Consider the following 21077-nt stretch of genomic DNA (forward strand, 5'->3'; position numbering starts at 1 on the left):
CAACCATTTTCATACATCATTATGAGGACTGTGTGGCAACTTGTTAATCATTTTCAAAACTCAGAATTTAGTTTCTAGAAGGCTGTATTTGTTTGGCATTATTTCATTACTTTTTGTGTATGTCAATCATGAGGAGAGAGAAGTCAAACAGGGAAGACTAGAAATATTTAGGAACTCATTAAATTTTACATACTTCAAAGAGTATCTGGAGACTTGTTATTCTAAGATATACAAGCTTCTAATTCAACCATTTTCTGAAACAAATGCATTAATTATTTTTATCACCTTAATCCAAGCTTTTATTGAGCTGCTTTTTTTGAGAAAAGACAATTTGATGTTACATTTAAAACTTGCCTATGCTGGGCAACTTAGATATCTAATGTCTCAATATCTCAGAACTTTGTTTCATTGGTAATATAATTTGTAGACTTGTTATAATGACATATTATTACATATTTAAAGAATCTATGCCTGTATGTGAGAGGTTCACTCTCAACTACATATAGGAATAAACATATCACCCTCCAGGAAACCATGAAGATATAGCAAAGACAATCTTGGGATGGACTTTCTGACACTAAATTTAGTTCTCAAGCAAAGATATACAATTTATGCAATAATCATAATAAACCATTTTAATTTTTACGTGGAGGCAGAAAAAGAAAATTCCAGGAAAACACCAAATATTTGTCTTGATGTCAAAGGTGCTGAATTAAGAAAAACATGTGGAATGTAATATGTATGAAAGCATAGTGACCATATTTCAGACTGTGTCAAGTAATTTAAAGATCATTCAAAAGATCTCACAACTGTGAAAGTTTCTCTAACATATTTTCTCAATAGGCTCACTTCAGGAAAATAACACTCCCTGGGACCAATTGAAGTTCTCATCAATTAAACTAATTGACACAGCAGGTTTATCATACTTCCCAGTGGTGAGTACGAAGCATGGTTCACAAACAAATAACTATTAAATCATTTGAAAATGTTCCCTAGCCATGTGATGAACTGCTAATCTTTACTATTACTCAGGGTGAGAATGTTAATAATACCAAACCATCCTCCAAATAGGCAGGTGCTGTTATCAGTGTCAGGAGATATGCATTCAAGTAAACTCATAATTTGATGTTAAAAATTGTTGATTCGTGTGTGTGTGTGTGTGTGTGTGTGTGTGTGTGTGTGAGAGAGAGAGAGAGAGAGAGAGAGAGAGAGTATATTTGTATATCTATCTATCTATCTATCGATCGATCGATCTATCCATCTATCTATCATCTATCATCTACCCATCTATCAATTTTAGGTAGCTTACAGTAGTAAGTTTCCATATGCCTTTTTCAAAAGGTCTTTAGTGTTAATTATCCCATTTCACATTCCCGCTTTTATCCTATGCTTTCATTCTCCACCTCATTTAATCCTTTATATTCTATTATTTCTATTTCCCCCTTATATAACTGTGTTCTCTCTTTATCCCTTCAAAGATTTCCCCTCTTCTATGAGCATGACATTTATCAGTATTTCAAAGAAAACACATATATCTAAAGAGTCAATGCTAACATCTACATAGGAGAAAAAACATAGTGTTTGTCTTTCTTAATCTGGATAACTTTACTCAAGATGATTGTTTACAGTTCTATCATTTTACCTTCAAATTCAATAATTTCATTTTTAACAGCTGAATAATAGTCCCTGTGAATATTATACATTTATTCTCTAGTTTTATCAGTGAACATCTAGTTGTTTCCATTTTTGGCTATTGTGAATAGAGCAGCAGTGCTCATGTATGAGCAAGTTTCTCTGTAGTAAGAAGATATAGAGTCTGTTTTAGTTTGTCTTATATTCCTATAATAAAAACCATGACAAAAATCTTGGAAAGGAAAGGATATATTTACCTTGGAAATCCTAATCCCAGTCCATCATTAAGGAAAGCCGTGGCAGTTCCAGCCCCCATTGAGGCTTCGGTAACTGTCACGCCTACAAGATGGGGCTGAGAGAGGACCCTGAAGACCTGAGATCTGGATGTGCCAGCTCTCTTGGTTCCTGGACCCCGGACGTTGGAGGTAGACTGAGCAGAGTTCTCCAGAGAACACCGCCAGACTGTGCTATACCTTTCCCAGACCCTGTTACCCATCCCTTCACTTGTAAGTTACCCCACAAAATAAACCTCCCTTTTAATTACATGCAGTAGCCTTAATAATTTCACCAGTACTCAAGTAGGGCAGAAACCTGGAGCCAGAAACTGAAGCAAAGACCGTAGAGGAATGCTGGACACTGGCTTCCTTGCTTTCCATGGCTCACTTTGCTTGTTCCTTTTATACAATCCAGAACCACTAGCCCAGTTATGGCACCACTAACTTAAGCATTAATCAAGAAAATACCCCCACAATCTTGCTCATCTGATGGATGCATTTTCTCCCTTGGGGTTCCCTATTCCCAGATGACCCTAGCTTGTGTCAAGTTGACATAACAGCTAACCAACACAGAGTCTTTTTATTTAAGCCTAAGAGTAATTTAGCTGGATATTTTGATACCCTGCTACCATGTTACAAAGCAAGCTGCATATCCAAGAATATTTGGGCAACATGAATTGAATTCAATGGATTTTACAAAAAGAGAATGTGCAGTTGGGTATTTAAAGAAGTATAGATGGATCTGGGAGGAGTTGAAGCAGAATATTGAAAGTGATTGAAAATTCCCATTGAATTAATAAAAATATTATTGGATAAAACAAAAATACCAGGATTTTTATACTTTAAGGAAGTCAAGGATTTTACCTTTTTACTTTATTATTTTATTAAATCAAAATACACTAATATATTATTTACACCTTTGGCTCAAATTGAGAAGTAATTATCAAGTTCTGATATAGTATGCTCTTAACTCTCTTTTTTATTCAAAGTTAACATTCTGCTGATGATAAATTAAGAAAAATAAATTAAAATGAAACAGCACAAAATACAAGTTACAAATAAACTTGAAATAACTTTTAAAGTGAAAATTTTCATGGTAGAACTCACTAATGATGCTTTTGACCTCTTTCTGCAAAGTTATTTCCTTATGGTATGCCTTCTGGTTCTGTTTTATTCCACTACTAAGCTGGTCTAACATTGAAATTTTTATTTGATTTCTCTATGCTTGTTTTATTATTTGTAAAATAAAACTAATATGAATATCAGCCTGAGAAAGTTTTCATAAAAATTGAAAGTAAAAAAGTACTATAAATATTTTCTGACTGTTGAAGTCATGTAACAAGCCTTACATGCTCCCACTGCCATACAAAGACTATATGCTCTAAAACTGTGAACCAAAATGTATCTTAGGTAAGTTGCTTTGTGCCAAACATTTGGTCACAACAAATGGCAAAGTCCCTAACATTTAACACTGCCATGATAACCTTTTCCAAATATCAGTTTTATTCCTGCTTGTCTGCTTTATATGCCATTTATTCCCCTTTCCTGTCTTAATACACTGTTTGATACTTCTAGAAGTACATTGGCAAGAGTGGTGCAAACTTTTATTTTTGCTTATTTCTCCATCCTTAGAGGGCAATCATTCTTGTTTCATTATGTGTGATGGTGATTACAGTGTTATTTGCTATAGCTGTTCTTTGTTAAACTGAAGAAATCTATATTTTTTGTCATTCTCTTGAAGATTATAATATGAATGGTGCTTATTCTTCCTAAATTCATTTGTTTCCCCATCATTATAACCTTTGCTTCTGATTTTCCTTCTTTAGTGTGTGACTTATTAGATTACACTGACTAAATTTCAAACTTTCCTTATATCTCTGAAATGTTCAGTGTTAATAATTTTGTATACATATGTGTAAAATATGTGAAAGATGTGTGTGTGTGCACGTGTGCACATCTCTCTTTATAGGGTAGTAGAAAAGATTTGGTGAATATTACTTTCTTGCTGACTTCCTCAACATTACCCCAAGTCTAGAGGTATGCAAAATCTCCTACAGCAAGGTAGCGGTTTTAGCTTTATGTCTAATCCAACGAAGTGGTTGTCATCTAAGGTGGGACCTTAACTTACCTTATAGATTAGGAAGCAGTGGTCTCAAAATGTCAGCCCATCTTCCTCTTTTCCACCCCCACTTTCTGAATGCTAGAAATCATTCTCCAGTAGAGACTCTATCTGCCCCCTCCCAAACTTCCCCGGACTCTTCATGGGAGGGAAATGTGTTTAACTTTATTGGATACTGTTGTTGGTTTTCTTTGAGAATGAACAATAGCTTTGTCTTCTTCTGCTGTTTCTTTTCCCAAGTTTGACTGAACAATAAACTCTGCTTATCCCCCAAACAATTTTTCTCTATTTTATCATCATAATCAGTTACATTATATATTTGATGAGTGAGTAAGTGAAACAAATACTCTAAATACTTCCGATAATGATGGTCAAAGTTTTTTTTTTTTGCAATAGTTCTGATGGGAATTTTATGAGAAATAAAACAAAACATTGGGATTGTTTACATTGATTGTCAACTTGACATCCTCAAGCATCATCTAGAGAGGGGGCATATGGGCATACCTGTGAGGAGTTATTTAGATTAGGTTGAGTAGGAAGACACACTCCAAATGTGAGAGTACTATTGAACAGGCTAAATGATGGGGACAGGGAACTGAGAAGCAGCATTCATTTCATGCTGCTCCCTAGTTGTGGACAGGATATGAACCATTCTCTCCCCTAGAACTGTAAAACGAAATAGAGCCATTATCTCTTAAGTGCTTTTGATGTGGTATTTTATCACAGCCACAAGAAGAACAAATCCAACAAATAGCTTATAATTGGTTAAGGAAATAATTGCATGTTAATAAATATATTGTGAAATATTTTGTTAAAATAGAGGTTAAATAACAACCATTAAGAGAAATTCATTTAACCTTATGACCCCAGAGAAATTATTTTGTCAACAACATTTTAAGTGGAATGCTTCCTTTTTCCTAAATTTCTTTTGTAATCATCTCTATTTTGACATTAATAGATAAATATGGATGATTATTAAAATAGCTAAAAATACAAGGTCAGTTCAAGAATTTTAAGTCAATTCACCTTCCATCTTCTTAAGTAGAGATCAAGCCCTGATACATTTAGCTCTCCAGGATGGAACAGATTTGCAGAGTTCATCTAACACATGTTACTTTACTGAAACAAGTGACACATTGACATTGAAACTGAACTGTGCTCTTTTGGCCTGAGGCCATGTGCAAACAGTGTGACATTATCACACCGTCAAGAAAGAAGTCACTAAAGGTGAAGTGAGACATCTTTAAAAAGGAAATGATTTAACTGAAACTGGGGTTTTAGATTTTTGGCTATACAAACACTGAATATTTTTGCTCTTTGGAAATAATGAGGGGTAATACAAGACAACATACAACTTTGAAGTGATAGACAGGATGTCTTAATTATGCCTAGGTGCATTTTGAATCACAGAGTGCTTTAGCGAACTATTTCAAAGTCTTGGAGGTGAAAGGATACATTTTTCAACTCATTAGCCCAGGAGAGAAGGACACAGCAGGGGTTTCGTGGTTATGGGGAGGGGTTTTGTGATCACTTTCCTCAAGATGAATTCTCTTTTTTTTTTTTTTTTTTTTTTTTCGTTTTTTTTGAGACAGGGTTTCTCTGTGTAGCTTTGCGCCTTTCCTGGAATTCTCTTTTTGGTTGATAATCCTGTTTATTACATAGCCTTTTCAGGGACTGATAATGTATACAGTGAAAAGTTAAGGAGGAGGATGTTGTTTAGGGGGAAACCATTGTTCTCCCCTGCTTCCTCATACCACTCATGTATCCCCAACATAACAAATGCTCCAGAAAATGGAATGTATTTTGCTTTTGGTGAGGTGGGGATGTTTTTGTTTTGGTTTGGAGATAGGGTCTTACACTGTAGCTCAGACTGGGATAGCACTCACTATGTTGTTGAAGAGCACCTTGAACTTCTGGTTCGTGGAAATTCACCTCTTAATTATCAAGTTTATAGATATGAGTCACTCTATTAATTTTTTTGCAATAATTGCTTTTGAGAATGCCACTGGTTTTCTCTGACTCTCAGCATGTAACTCATGCTACTTCTAAATTCTCAACCTTCTTGTTCAGTGTTCAGAATAATGGACTTATAGATATAGATCATCCTGACCAACCTAAACAGAATGGTCTTAGCTCAGCCATCAAAATACTTTAATGAACCATAGTTCAAATGGATGGGCCTTCAAATGGATTATAAACTGGGACATCTTCCTTTAAAAACTCTTTCCTTTTATTATTTATTTTTATATGTAACATAACTTTTTTATTAATTCTTTGGGAATTTCACATCATACACCCGAATTCTATTCATCCCCCAGTCCCTCCATATCTGCCCCTCTCTCTTGCAGCATCCCCTCCAAAAAAAGCCCTAATTAAAACCAAAACAAAATGAACAGAAAGACTGCCTCACTCCTTTGTCTTTTTAGCCTCTCCAACACCTCTTCATTTGTCCTAGCGGCATTGGGAGCTGCAGTGTGTCAAGCATTGTACGCCTTTGTCCTATCAGCCCCACCCACAAAGGTTCATTGCAGTGAGCCATTCATTGGTCTGGTTCAAGGCCTCTGACTCACCATCATCACTGAACTCTCACTGAAACTCCTCTTGGATGTTCTGTTACTGCTCTGAGTCATGGCGATCCTGTGGCTATACTTCTGCAGGACCAGTCTCTTTACACATTCCAGAAGGTCATAGATGGAGTAAATGTTAAGGTGGACCAACCCAAGGCCCAAGATATTGGTCTGGGTTGTAGCTGAGTTGGTCAGTCCAGGCTATTGGGACTGCCCACCTCAGGTGCGGGCAAGAGCCAGCTATCCTAAGCCCATGCCCTCGAGGCCAGCTTTTCTACTCCCATGGTGAGGGGTGGGACCATCTCTTCCAAGTTTAAGGGTCAGCTCTCCAATGAGGGGAAGGACCAGCTCTCCTGCTGCGGTGTCCAGCTAGGGGCAGATACTAAGGCCAATGAAGGGCAGGGCCAGATCAGCATGACCCTCAGATTTCAACATCCATAGTTCCTATGACGTTCTGTGGAATTCATGGACTTCAATACAGATATCAGTGACAATGGGACCATAGATCCAGACATGGCCCTCAGCAGTAGCCAGGCCCAGATGACATTATGGCCCCATGTGGCAGCACAAGCCCCTCAGATCATTATGCACACCAGCACAGCATGGCCACAGGTTGCAGCCTAGACCACGGTGCATCCATGTGGCCTTTGGATGGCAACATGGGACCTGAATATCAAAACAGAAACCAGCTGTGGTAGGTAGGACCACTGACCTAAACATGGTCCTTAGAGGCAGCCAAGTCCCAGATGTTAACATAGCCCCTGGTGGTAGCATAGACCACTGAGATTAGTATCGTCCAGGTGGCAGCATGGCCCTCTGACACTAAAATGGCCTCAGGTGGCTGAACAGACCCCAGGCATCCATTAGTGGCCCTCAGTCGTAACAGGAGCCATGGACATCAACTCAGACCCTGGTTATTGCAGGCCATGGACCCAGACATGGCCCTAGGCAGCAGCTCTGGCCCAGACAACACCCTGGCCCAGGGAGGCAGCACAGGCCACCCACATTAGCCTGTTCTTCACTGCCTTCACTTCTTCAGTTCAGCCTCCGTCCACAGCACGTGAAGCATTCTGCTTCTCTTCCTCTTCCATTTCTCCACCATATATTTACTCATCATAATAGCATCTGCCCAGAGCCTCAAAGTACCTGGTGGGCCTGTGGATGCCTTTAGCCAGCCCAGACTGTGAAGACCCAGGCTATTGTATTTTATTTTACTTATTCTTCCCTCATACTATAAATACCAACTACAGCCTCTCTGCTCTCCCCTCATCCCATGTCCCCGCTCCCCTCCTACCTTCCTTCTCCTCTAGATCCACTGCTCCTCTGTATCCGTTCAGAGAGAACAGGCCTCCCAATGATATCAGCAGAACTTGGCATAACACGATGCAGTAAGACTAGGCAAATACCCTCATATCAAGACTGGGCAAGGTAACTCAGTAAGAGGGAAATTCAAGTAGGCAGAAGAGTCAGAGACACCCCGACTCCCATAGGAGTTCAACAGAAACATCAAACTAAAAAACCACAGCATGTATGCAGAGGGCTTGGTACGGACCCTTGAAGACTCTGTGATTGCTGCTCTAGTCCCTGTGACTCCCTATGAGCCTTTCTTATTTGATTCTGTGAGACATATTCCCCCAGTGTCCTATTGACCACTCTGGCTCCTAAAGTCCTTCCTTCTACCTTCTGGAGAGTTCCCCAAGCTCTGCCTCCTGTTTGGCTATGGGTCTTTGTATCTGTATCAGCTGCTGTATGAAGCCTTTCTCATGACAACTGGGCTAGACATAAATCCTATGAGTATAGCAGAATGTTATTGGGAATCATTTCACTGACTGTTTATTGTTGTTGTTTTGTCAGTCTTGTTTGTTTTTTTTTCCTAAGTCTCTGAGCCATCCAGCTTCTGGATCCTGGCCATGTAGGTAGTGTTGGCCATTGGTTCCCTCTCATGGTATGGACCTCAGGTTAGACCACTATTGCCCAAGTTGCAAGCAGAACAGGTTGTGGGCCATTTATTTTTGTGGCTGGGTTAGTGTCCCATTCCCACCACTGGAAGCCTAGCCTGGTTACAGAAGATGGCTGGTTCAGGCTCCATAGCCTTCATAACTAGTTATATTTCCTAGGGTAAACCTCATAGATCCCAGGAAGTTTCTACTCTAGGAGGTTAAACTTTGCCCCCTAAATGCCCACCTATTTCAGTCATCTCTATTTATACTCTCTTCCTCCCCTATCTGATCCCTCATCTTCCCATACCCATCCATCCCCAGTCCACCCACAAAATCTATTCCATTTTCTCTTCCCAGGGAGATCCTTGTGTTCCCCCCTAGATCTCTCCTTTTTATCTAATTTCTCTGGATCTGTGGGTCGTAGTGTGATTATCCTTTACTAAACAGCTAATATTCACTTCTAAGTGAGTGCTTAAACATGTCTAAGTCAGATTTTTGTGGTGGTTCTCTCTACTTTTTTCACTGCAATATATGCAATTTTCCCCACTGTCTAGGGGGCCAGCCCTCAACAGCACAGGGCTCAAAGGAAATTCATGGAGTTGATGTGTACTATGACTTTTTTATCTGAGGGGGTTAAGAGAAAACAACACTCACTTTCTTGATAGTTTTCTTCAGATTTTTTCTTTATTCTTCTTATTCATTTTCTATTCTTTATTTTCCTGGTGATTTCCTTCTCTCCTTCTTGATGTTTTCCTTCTAACTCTGTCTTTATTCTTGATGTTTTCCTGCTAATTCCTTCTAACTCTCTCACTCTTGATGTTTTCCTTCTAAATCTCTCATTCTTGATATTTTCTATCTAACTCATTTTAACTCTATCTTTATTCTTTCCCTTACAGCTTATATACCCCAGCAAACTCTTTCAGGCAATATAAAAATTACAATATGGTTACATTCTGTTTTTCAAGTGAATGATTACAATAAATACAAGTAAAAAGCAGCATGTTTTCCATATCCCTTACATAATTAAACATTTTATATATTACATGTGAAAAACAAATTATCCCAAGAACCCATATGCATTCACACCCAAGCAACTTGTTGTAGATTAAGTGTTTAAGCAAGCAAGATATTCTTTTACTGGCAGGCTGCATTTTGTAGTTACAAAGAAAGGACCAATCAGTTTATTACTTATCTTGAAAGGTAATCTTGTAAGAAATCTTAAACAAATCAGAAATCTAAATTTTTATATATGAAAAAGAATCAGTCAAATTTACTTTAAATCTTTAAGGTACATACCTACTCATCAATAGGTTTTTAATATCAAGAAATTGAGGGCAGAAATGGGTATAAGGAATTAACTATCACCTTTGGTCATGAAACAATCCTAGCAAGAAAGGCACATTGGCTAATGATAATTGGACTGCTTTGTTCTTATTTCCTGACCTTAGAGAGTCCCTCACTCAACCATATGTCTTTCTAAAACTTTAGGTTGTCTTTGGTTTTTCACCTCAATTCTATTTAACAAAAACATCTTAATCTAACTTTAAGTTGTTTTCAAAGCTTTGTTTCAGCTACGATGCACTCTGAAACCTGTGAACATATCTCTCCACATTAAGATTAAAAGAATTTAGGCCAGTCTGATTCTTGGGGATGCGATTGTTTTCCTTAATCATAAACCTAATCCACAGTCTATATGACTCCCCAACAGAAACTCATGTGTTATAGCTGTGTGATTTTTCTTGTTTATATTTTTAATTATCAAAACTCTATTTAAACTAACATTCTTATTATCAATTAGACAGTACAGCTTAGGAAAAAAACCATCTTCATAATAATCTGCAGGTAAAAATGGCCAGTAGAACAAGATGTATCAATGACATAAACACACTACATTAAAGGAAGTGGGGATCTGCCTACACCCATTCACACCACACCAGATACAGGAGAAAGATGGCAGCAGCGAATATATAAAGGCACAGTGGAAGCAAAAGACATTCTGGAGTCTGTGATCTTGGGGCTTAGTCTATGCAAGATTCACACATCAAGGGTTTCCTCCTGGTGGGTTGACACCTCAAACTTCAATTGCCACCTGCTGCTCCTCGAATATGGCCACTGGCACTTTCTTTTTCATTTGCCTTCCTTCCAAATGGGAGTTTTATTAGAGATTTGGAATCTGCAGAGGTCAGGTGAACAGATTTTTGAGCCTCCTTGATTTTTGCCTATTTTTGTTTACCTAGATTTATGATTTGCCTTATGATCACTACAGAGCCCAGGAAAGAGTAGAGAGCATTCAAGGAGAAACTCTTGAAAGCTGATTTAACTTGTTTGAGCATATTTTTCCTTCAGGAACTGCATGTGAAGGAATGGCAATTCCTGAACTATTATCAATCTAGGTTTTAATATTATTTTGTATCTATTTTAAACTTACCTCATCCCAGTGCATCTGAACTTTAATTACTATATACTGCTATGTCTTTATAAGTTACACATGTGAAATAACAGGCTTTTCTACCATACTTTGTCTTATATCACTGTCTCTGCTTTAGACACAATGGTAGTATATTAGAATTAATCAAATGTAGTGAAATAGAGGAGATACGCAAGACTCATTGCCCCAAGATATGAATACTATTAAAATGGTTCTCTAATTTAAAGTTGGAATTATTAGTCAAGCAGTTTACTCAGTGGTCTTAAGTAAGTCATGCTGTGTTGAATAAACTATATGTCTCCAATTGACCATGTAAAATGTAATTTCTGAACTATGTATGCATATCAAATATCTGTTAACCATGGCCTTTTCAACACCATTTGAAACTCCAGCCTCATGAAGAATTAGATTTCAATTGTTTTCATACCAGAAGCCAAGTTTGGATTCTACAGGATATCTCAACCTTTCATCAGGGATTCAACCATCTGTGTACATTGTAACCACCAAGAGAGAACTCTCTTTCAGAAAAGGCATTGACAATAAAAATATTTTCATTATGACTTCATGTGACTAACAATGTTTGGTTATTTATCTGTTATCTGTTATTTGGAATTACAAAAACTATTCATTTGGTTTATAGAAAGAATGTTTCATGCATATACCATATGACCTTCAGTGATTGTAGAAACCAAAGTTTTAAATATGTTAAAGTATATCTTCAAAAATTAGAGTTTACTCTATATTGCCAGGAAAACTGAAGCAATGCAGTTGGAAAGAGGGCAATTCTATTTTATTTAATTATGTCAATATATTTTAGAGTCTATGTTTCTCAGATTCACATATACTTCAAATGAATAGCTATTTTATAAGTAATGGTTAAAAATCCATATGATGTAATTAAAATAATTTAGATTTAGAGACAAGAAGATATAAAGTTGACTCAGCTTTATAGATTCTTAATTATGTAATGTTTGACAAATTTCTTCTTGGAAGTTTTATTCTCCTCAGCTATAAAATGGATGATATAAATATATAGATAATATAAATCTAATCTATATACATTATTGGACAATTACATTTAGACATTTAACTAACATTAATAGTTTATTTTTTATGATTTATACAATTCCAAGTAGTCCATTTCTCTAGGTATAATAAAAGAATGACTATTATTACATTAACATATCACAAAATTAAACTTGAAACTACCTGTAATCATGGAATGCCAGTACCAAAGATGTTATCTCTCAGAACACAGTCCAAGAATGAAGTCCTATGATAATTGTGAGTACTTATGAGAAAACTCTAAGAAAACAAGTCTTATGACCTCAGTTTCTTCAAAACACAGAACTGTTCTTGTAATATTTTCATTCCCCTTCCAGGTGTAGTGAATACAAGTGAGCTTACTTCAGTGGCTGTTATCCATAGGGCTCTATGAAAGACCCATTTTTTTTTTTTTTTTTTTTTTGCCATATGTGGTTTGTCCCTTGTGATTGAACACTTTACTCTTGTGATTATTCTTAACCCTCAGAGAATAAATTGCCTGATGTTCTGACCATTTATCAACATGGCTTCAGGTGGCAGCACAGACCACTGACATCCACATGGCCTTCTGTGGTAACCCAACCACTGGACTGTTGCTGGGAACCATATTGGTGCCTGTGGCCCTTGTTGCCCCAGAGGCCATGCTGATGCCTTTGGCCAGTGCTGCCTCTTAAGGCTATGATTTTGTCCTTGGCCTTTGCTGTGGCAGAGGGCCATGTTGATATCCATGGTCTGTACTGCCACTAGAGACCATGTTGAGGTCCATGGCACTTGCTGTCACCAGAAACCATGTGGACATCCAGGAACAGTGCTCCTGCTGACTGTAAAGAGCAAGAAAGCTACTTTTGCAGTGGTTATCAATGACTGTAGGCTCAAAGTTGAGGAAGAGGGACATAGAAAAATTCTGTGACAACCCCTGCTCCCACCCCTCACCCTCTCCCCCCAAAAAGTAATAGCCTACATGAAAAAACCATTGATGAGTTTTGATGAGTAGATAAATTTCTAAATGGTCTTATTAAATAAAAAAAGCATGGAGCCAGATATAGGGGTAAAAGTCTTAGAGAGATCAGAGAAATAGGGAAAGCCATAACTAACCTTACTTCACCAAATTGGCAGCTTCCAAATATGTGTTACTTCTACCCATGCCTATATGCCTTGCTGTTCTGCCATCTGATTTTTCTCTCTGTCCAAGCTATATCACGTCCTCTTTCTGCCCAGCTCTGTCACTTCCTATCTGTCTGTACAGACCTCCAGACCTCCATGGTTAACTAGTGTTGGAATTTAAGGTGTGTGCCACCACACCTGGCTCTGTTTCCAGTGTGGCCTTGAACTCACAGAGATCTAGACAGATCCTTGCCTGCCAAGTGAAGGATTAAGGGCATGTGCTACTGTTGCCTGACTTCTTTGTTTACTTAAAATGGCTTGCTTTTTCCTCTGATCTCCAGGCAAGATTTATTTATTAAAGCACAAATAAAATATCACCACAGATGAGAATCTTGAAAAATTGTAATAAGGTTGATGGAGTATTGCTCTCCACAATTAAGGCCTTCTGGCAAGGGTGTAAGTGGGGAAAGTCTCAGTTTTCTTTAAGGAGCTGGCTACTGGTAGTCTGACTATGCTTCAGAAAGTATTTTATGTTTTTCTTTTTCTTCTTTTTTTTAGAAGTGGGTAGTCACAAGGCTGAGAGGTGGACCTAGGAGGGACTGGGAAATGAGTGTGACAAGGGTTCATGGAGTGTGATTCTCAAATAATTATTAAAGATATTTTGTTGGAAAAATTGGCCATTCATGAAACTTTAGTCCATCTCACTTTTAAGCCCCATTCTCCAGGATCATATTGCCATCTGAAATCATCATTTAAATCTCCCTCTTATTACATGTGACAGGTGACAATGAACATGTTACCCAGAGTCTCGTGCTTTGCTGTCCTCTTTCTAGAAAATTGGTGCAATGAAATGATAAAATACAGAAAATTCTTAGAAGATGCTCTAGTATGGACAAATGGCAGTATTAGTTATGCTATTATTCTTAGAATGGTATCTAAACATCATACAGATAAACACAGAAAAAGGAGATTGCAACCTAACATTTTTGCTTTTATGTTCAGGTTATCAAATCCATTTCACATCTAAGTTTACCTTTTATGTTTTTTATGAATGAAAATGTGATATGTGCTTTGAATTTGTTATTTAATTATGTAAACAGAATATACAAACCTTTTGTGGAACCACCAGCCTAAGATAGCAATAAATCTGTTACCTTTCATGTTGGTGACAAGACTTATTTTTTAATCATTTTCTAGTTTGCTGCTGCGGACCTAGGATCACAGGCTCCATAAATTTCTGTGGGATCCCCTTTGTTAGCATTCTAGCTTTTCAAAGACTATGCCCAGTGTGAAGAAAAAATGCACTCAATTAATACATAAAAACGTATTAACTTTGATCTTTTAATACAGGAATTATGACAAGCATTGTCACAGAAGTGAATATAAGAAGTTCACTGTATCACTTAAATTTCTACTTCTACTCAAATAACAAGTTTTCAAAATGACACAGGCAAGACAGAATCCAGATAAGATAATCAATTTAAACAGACCTATAACCTCTAGTGAAATAGAAACAGCACAAAACATTCCTCCCATCCCAGCAAAAAAGCCCAGGACCAGATGGTTTTAGTGCAGAATTCTACCAGATTTCAAAGAAATGTTAATGCCAATAGTATCCAAATTATTCCACAAAATAGAAACAGAAGGAACGTTTTTCAGTTTGTTTTGCAAGGCCATAGTTACCTTAGTTAGATACCCAAGCCACATGAACACAAAACAAAGAGAGAGAATTACAGAGCAGCCAATTTCTCTTAGGAACATAGAAGCAAAAACTCTCAATAAAATGCTTACAAAATGAATCCAAGAACACATAAAAAAAATCACCCATTGTGATCAAGTAGGCCTCATCCCAGAGGTTCTGAGAAGTGGGAGAAATTGGGAGGAGTAGAGGGGTAGGAAACTGTAATCATGATGTATAGTCTGAAGAAAAATAACATTTTCAGTAAAAAGAAAGTATTAAAGATGTAGAATAACTTTAAAGTGGTAAGAAATATTGCATCTGATTTCCTTTGGAACATATATTTTTTATTTATATGATAAAAGATGAAAACTCCATTTTTTTTTTCTGTCTAGGGTTTTCTAGGGCCCGATACTCTTAGATTCTGGACTGACATTAACAGTTCTTTCCTGTCATCCTCTGTAACATATCTGTAAATTTGGTGATTCAGCTTATGTTGGAATTTCTGAAAATGGAAATGCCTTTTACTTGGTGTTCATTCGTTATAGCTGGGCTAAATATTTCACAGTTGTCCCATAAACTTGTGGGTAAAGATGTCATTATTATTGTCATTTTTGGAAGAAAAAAAAAAAGCCTGAAATTGAGAGATTACTCTACTTTGCCAAAGACCATCTATATAACAGGTCTTCCTAGATATTAACTTACTTAAATAACCTATATTCCAAATATGTGTTTTTAATACCTATATATCCTGCTTGATTAGGGCAGAGAGGTAGATTAAGATCTCAGATTTAGGTTTTCTTGCATTGAGCTGAAGTGTGACCTCCTATACATTTTGAAGTAAATTTAGCACAGTTATCAGATTTTAATTGCCTTTCTTATGGAAACATTTCACATAAAAATCTAAAACTAGCTTTGAAAAAAATGCCATGTTGTGTCTTGAGTATGTCAGTGATGTGGGATGGTCTTTCTGTATGCTATGCATATGTGTTCCTACCATTGGTTAGTAAAGAAGCTGGTTTAGCCCATGGTAAGACAGTTTAAAACCAGGCAGGAAATCCAAACAAAGATAGAGGAAGTAGGAAGGTGGAGTCAGGGAGCCACTGGGAACCATGGGGAGCCATGGGGAGCAAGGTGTAATAGAATACAGGTAAAGCCATGAGACACATGGCAATACATAGATTAGTAGAGACGGGACAATTTAAGATGTAAGAACCAGCTAGTAATAAGCTTGAGTCCTATACCAAATTGTTTGTAACTCATATTAAGCCTCTGAGTGACTGTTTTATAAGCTGCTGTGAGACCAAGTGGCATAGAGAAAAGGCTCTGGCTACAGTATGTCTTAATAATCTACAGATTTAATGCCATCTCCACCAAAACTTAAATAATATTTTTCACATAAATAGAAAAAAAATAGTCGAAAATTCACATGGAAGCAAAAAGACTTCACAGTAATCAAAGCAGTCCTGAAGAGAAAGAACAATCCTATGTATCACAATATTTGACATCAAGCTACACCAAGAGCCTTAATAAGACAAACAGAATGGTGTTGACACACAAAAGGGGTCATGTAGACTAGTGGAATATGATAGGTAATAAAAAAAAGAAATGATTTCACATTTATTTGGATATTATTCCTAACAAGGGAGGAAAACATACATTAGCAAACATTTTCTTTAAAATGTGATTATATTTCTTTATAATGTGACTAGACATCCAAATGTAGAAAAATTAACACATCATTACTTCACACCCTTTATAAAAATCAGCTCAAAATGAATCAAAGATTTTAATGTAAGAAAAAAAGGTTTAAATGTAAAAGGAAAGCATATGGGAAACACTCTAAGACACATGACTAAGCCATTGTTTTTAGATTGTGTGAATGGCAGTAATTCATTACTGTGATGATATAGATTTTCCTTTATTCTGCTGGTGGATACATGCATAGTCATCCTTGCATCCCTGGGGTGAATCCTCCTTGATCATGGCTCATAAGCTTTTAATGTGCTGCTGGATTTGGTTTGTTGGAATGTTGTTGAGGATTTCCATAGGTATTTCCATCATGTATGTCAGCGTGTCATGTTTCGTTGCTGTGAACCTCGTCTGGTTTGGGCACCTATGTAATGGTGGGCTCAGATACTGAAAATGAAGCCATTCTCTCTCCTTTAGCCTCTGACGTAATTTGCAAAGAATTAACGTAATTCCATGTTAAAATATTTGGTAGAATTCAGTAGCAAAGCTTGTGGTGATATTTTATTTGTGTTCTATCAAATAAAAGTTATCTGGGGAATCAGAGGACAGAGATAACCACTAGATTAGACAGAGAGACCAGACAGTCGTAGCACACACCTTTAATTCTATCACCTGGGAGGCAGAGATCCATCTGGATCTCTGTGAGTTCAAGGCCACATTGGAAACAGAGCCAGGCAGTGGTGGCATACACCTTTAATCCTAGGACTTGAGATCTCATGCCTTTGCTTGGGAAGAACACACTCCTTTAAAGCCAGGAAGTTATGGCAGGAAGCAGAAAGGTATACAAGGTGTGAGGACCAGGAACTAAAAGCTTTTCAGCAGCAGTTCAACTGAGACCCTCAGGGGTGAGGACTCAGAGGCTTTCAGTCTGAAGATTCATAGAAAGAAGACTGGTTGAGGAGTTTGCAAGATGAAGGTGGCTGTGGCTTGTCCTGTTTCACTGATCTTCAGTTTTCACTCTAATATCTGGCTCTGGGTGTTTTATTAATAAGACCATTTAAGATTCATGCTACATTTGGCACCCAAAGTGGGGCAAGAATTCATGAAAAAACTGCTTGCCTGTGACCTTGCTGTCCTCAGATGAGGCCTGAGCTGCAAGTGGCCTGGCTGTGGTGGTGGATGCTGGTAGGATTTGCTGAAGGAGGCAGAGGCAGGAGGATCCCAATTTTGAGGTCAGTCTGGGAGGCTTGCTGAGGAGAAACTGTGGTTGGGGACCAGGCCAAATATGGCATCTGGACCATGGAGGCAGCTACTGCTCCGAGTTGCCAGCTGCTTCTCATCATGTTGGTGACAGCAGACAGCCCTACCATGATCAAAGAGTTTACCACTGCTTGATCAGAAAACAATTGCCAGGACAATCATGTTACAAGAAAGCATTGGCAAAGGTGGGTTTGGAGAAGTTTGGTGAGGCAAGAGGTGAGGAGAAGTTGGTGTGAAGATATTCTCTTCTAGGGAAGAACATTCGTGGTTCCCAGAGACAGAGTTTTATCAGACTGTGATGTTATGCCATGAAAACATCCTAGGATTTATATCAGCAGACAAGAAAGACAATTGCACATGGACTCAGCTGTGGCTGGTGTTGGATTACCACGAGCGTGGATCCCTTTTTGATTACTTGAACAGATGCACTGTTACAGTGGAAAGGATGATCAAACCTGCTCTGTCCATCTTCACATGGAGATTGTTGGTACCCAAGGAAAGTCATCCTTTGCTCACAGAGATTTGAAATCAAAGAATATCTTGGTGAAGAAGAATGGAACCTATTGTTTTGCAAATTTGGGACCGGCTGTGAGACAGCATTCTGCCACAGATACAATTGATATTGTTCCAAACCATAGAGTAGGCACAAAAAAAAAAAATCATTATTTGTCCTATTTTGTTGAGTTCAATACAAGATTTGTATACAATATACAAAAATCCTATCCAATGTAAAATATTTAAAACTAAAAGTATTTGCCTTTTAAAAGTAGATTCAACAATCTACCTTTTTTTTTTTTTTTTTTTTTTTTTTTTTTTTTTTTTTTTTGGTTTTTTGAGACAGGGTTTCTCTGTGTAGCTTTGCGCCTTTCCTGGAACTCGCTTTGGAGACCAGGCTAGCCTCGAACTCACAGAGATCCGCCTGGCTCTGCCTCCCGAGTGCTGGGATTAAAGGCGTGCGCCACCACCGCCCAGCAACAATCTACCTTTTTAATCTTATATCTATATCCTCTTTTTTTCCCTTTCAGAGTAGATTCAATAATCTACCCTTTATCTGTCAAATCCAAAATGTTTCTTTGGTGGGAAACATTTTATTATTTCTATCTTATTCCCTCTTTTCAATCTGTCCATGATATCTATTTCTTCTTTGTAAATACAAATATCTCTAACAAATTTGATTAAAGATTTTATCATTTCTTGTAAGTAGGTAATTGATATAGAAAGTTAAGAATGAACCAGAGCACTGATTCTCCTTTAATTATATTCACTGGGACCAGCTGGAGAATTCTCCTATGAGCCTCTCCTATGTCACTGTTTGTAAAGAATTGGAATGCAACCAGAAAATGTGCATTTTTTAGCCGGGCGGTGGTGGCGCATGCCTTTAATCCCAGCACTCAGGAGGCAGAGTCAGGCAGATCTCTGTGAGTTCGAGGCCAGCCTGGGCTACCAAGTAAGTTCCAGGAGAGGCACAAAGCTACACAGAGAAACCCTGTCTCGAAAAACCAAAAAAAAAAAAAAAAAGTGCACTTTTTTTTTTTTTTTTTTTGGAGAAAGAAGACTCATGCAAGTTGGTGAGAACGTAAAATGATAAATCAATTATAGTGTGGAATTTCCTTAAAAACAACCAGATGATCCAGAAATTTCAATACTATGTATATATATATATATATATATATATATATATATATATAGGCAATTAAATCAATATTTCAAGAAGATACCGATATCCCAAGTTTATTACATCATTAGTCACCAAAACAAAGACAGCATATTAAATGAAATAATTATTGACAGATGAATAGAAAAATAATATGAAGCATATGCTTTGTATAATTATATATTCCAGATAATATAATTATATATGTATATATTGTTATATACTTATGTTATATATTTTCTGTTTCTATGATATAATACTATCCAATCATAAAAATGCAATGAAATGCTGTCCTACACAACAGCAAACATGGAACAAGGGAGATTTATCTTAAGTGAAAGAAGCTAGGCACACAAAGACAATTATATGAGACTATTTGTATATGTAACATAAATGGTTGATTTCATGGGAAATAGGGAGTGGCACAATGATCACTGGAACCTAAGAAATGTAAAGTGTAGGGTTGTAGATGTAGGCTGAATAATAGGTACAGATTTATGTAGTTAGAGAGGTGGAGTAAATTCTAGTTTTTCTATAGCACAGTAGGATACTACAGCTTAGAACAACTTATTATATGCATAATAAAATAGAAGAAAGTAGTTTGAAAGTTCTCACATAAGAACTTATAAATGTTTAAAGAAATGGCAGTGAGAGTCATTGTTATTTGATTATTGTACATTATGTATGTGTTGAATCATAGCACTGTACCCACAAAAGTGTTGAATTATTTTATCCATCAAAAAGTATAGATTTTTAAAGTCCTTTACTATGGAAGGAAAAAAAGAATGTTTTAACAAGCCTTAGGTAATGATGATGTTTCTCATCCCATGACAATACCTGGATACTACTGGACTAAGAAAGAGCATATAACAGGAACACTAAAGGAGAAAGGTGGTACTAACACCTGACCTAATAAGATGCATACTATGGAGGCTAAATTCATGATTTTAACTGTAAAATCCTACTCTCCATCTTTCAAATGAGAAAGCATATCCATGTGTTGCAAATTGGTAAGATAAAATGAGAATCTCTTGACTTTCAGCTTCATGTTTTATTTATGAACAGATGCTCGACTATGAAGTTCTTCAACTCAACATGGGGAGCTTGCAGTTACTAGATATACCTAGACTCCATTTTGGACTCAGCATCTAGATGTTCTGAATATTAGTAATATTTCTCTGGTCCATTTCCATGCAGATAGCATAAAATCAACATTCTTAAGAATCAGGTCAAATAATATAGGGTGGTGTGGAAATATTACATAAATTCAGAGACCTACCTGAACCCAAAGACTGGTTGTGTCCAAGAGGAGTTGAATCAAATGGAAGGGGCATAGGATGATTATTTACCCACCAAAATGGATCAAAATAAATACTCACTTTGAATAAAACATGGATGTGCTTACACAGAAAAGTGGAGTATTTTAACAGAAATCAACTATATTTAACGCTTATTTGGAAAAATTCAACTATACTTTGGAATAGTTCCTTTTAAGGGACAACCTTGAAGAACAATTTTTATCCTGTAAAAACTTGTAAGAGCAAATTACAGAAAAGGGAAGAGACAAAATAGTGAGTTCTTAACTTCTCCCAAGTCTTCATTTCCTGTACTACACATTTGTCATGTTCTTTAAATGCTAGCAATTGAACCCAGGACTTTGTGCATATAGACTAGGATGCCACTA

At 37.1% G+C, this 21077-nt stretch overlaps 1 pseudogene; it reads left to right on the forward strand.

The window, feature by feature from the left end:
* The first annotated feature begins 7058 nt into the window (after nucleotides 1-7058).
* LOC128097045 (TGF-beta receptor type-1-like) lies at nucleotides 7059-20545 on the forward strand (annotated as a pseudogene).
* Nucleotides 20546-21077: the final 532 nt, after the last annotated feature.

This window comes from Peromyscus californicus, unplaced genomic scaffold (assembly GCF_007827085.1).
Source record: "Peromyscus californicus insignis strain IS unplaced genomic scaffold, ASM782708v3 Scaffold_5__1_contigs__length_169319896, whole genome shotgun sequence".
In the NCBI taxonomy this organism is placed as follows: Eukaryota; Metazoa; Chordata; class Mammalia; order Rodentia; family Cricetidae; genus Peromyscus; species Peromyscus californicus.